This window comes from Bos indicus, chromosome 15 (assembly GCF_029378745.1).
Source record: "Bos indicus isolate NIAB-ARS_2022 breed Sahiwal x Tharparkar chromosome 15, NIAB-ARS_B.indTharparkar_mat_pri_1.0, whole genome shotgun sequence".
In the NCBI taxonomy this organism is placed as follows: Eukaryota; Metazoa; Chordata; class Mammalia; order Artiodactyla; family Bovidae; genus Bos; species Bos indicus.
In genome coordinates, this window is record NC_091774.1 from 42,151,086 (window position 1) to 42,152,248 (window position 1,163).

General features: G+C 55.5%; 1 pseudogene; it reads right to left on the reverse strand.

Annotated features, from left to right (window-relative positions):
* On the reverse strand, window positions 1-697 carry LOC109569198 (leydig cell tumor 10 kDa protein homolog pseudogene; annotated as a pseudogene).
* Window positions 698-1,163: the final 466 nt, after the last annotated feature.

Here is a 1,163-nt window from a genome sequence, read left to right on the forward strand (position 1 = left end):
TGGGGCTGGCTGGGCGGTCCAGGCACCTGGCCTGAGGCCCCAGCACGGCCTGCTCACAGAAGCATGTGACCATGGAAGGAATGACAAAGTCAGGTGTCTTGCTCCAAGTTATCCAGACAGGATGTGGGAGGGGGTAGTGGGGACACAGGAAGTCAGTGAAAAGATCCCCCTGGCCTTGGCCTGTGCGAAGACCTCGGCACCTACGAAGCCAGTCCATCAGTGTGCTTCTGACCTGCTACTCACTGGCTCATGGGCCAGGGCCCAGTCAAGTTCGAGGTGCAATTCAAGTCTTTGGAGAGCACAGTTCCTCTTTCCCGTGGGGTTACCTGCACAGGTCTGAGCACAGAGGAGGGGGCTGCAGTGGTGGTCACTGCTGGGGCGCATCCTTAGGCAGGCATCTTGGTGGAGGAGGAGGCCTCCTTCTTCTTGGTGCTGGCCTTCAAAAGCGCCAGCTTTTTGGGCAGGCTGGTGCTGGCTTTCATCACCACATCATGCTCAGTCTTCTTCCGGATCCCAACCTCCAGGTTCTTCTTGAGCTGCTGCTGCTGCACGATGCGTGCCTTCTTGGGTGCGATAACGCGACCGCCCTTCCTCGGGCCCCGGTTCCGCGCCGAGGCCGCCGCCGCCGCCGCCTTGCTCTTCGCTGGCTTCTGCGCCTGGAACTTGCGCTGCCCCTGCGCCATTATCAGCCACCAAAACTTTCTATTTAAAGTAAATATGGCAAAATGTTAACAAAAGTTTAATCAAGATATCGTACATGCAAATGTCATGGTTCTGTTCTTCTTCCTTATGCTTGAAATTTTCTGGAACAGACAGTTGAAAAAAATAGCTTGAAAAGAAAACAGATGAAGACCTAGACCACCCAGCCCCAAGAGGTGGAATTGGAGTTGCTGTTGGGGTACAGGGGGAGCACCAGAATGGAAGCCAGTGGAGCCTCCAAGACTGGAGGAGCCACTTGAAGGTAAGATTCACATCACCTGGGCCCAAGTGAGCACTGTCAGTGGCGAGCGCCATGTGCCACATGCTCAGCCAATGACCAGAATTCAGCCAACGTTCGGTGCCTATGCCAATCAGCCCCTTTTGCTGCACTCACTGTCCCCAAGGGAGGGCATCCCCCTAGGAGTTGCCTTTGTGTGGCTTTCATGGTCCAGCAGGGACAATGC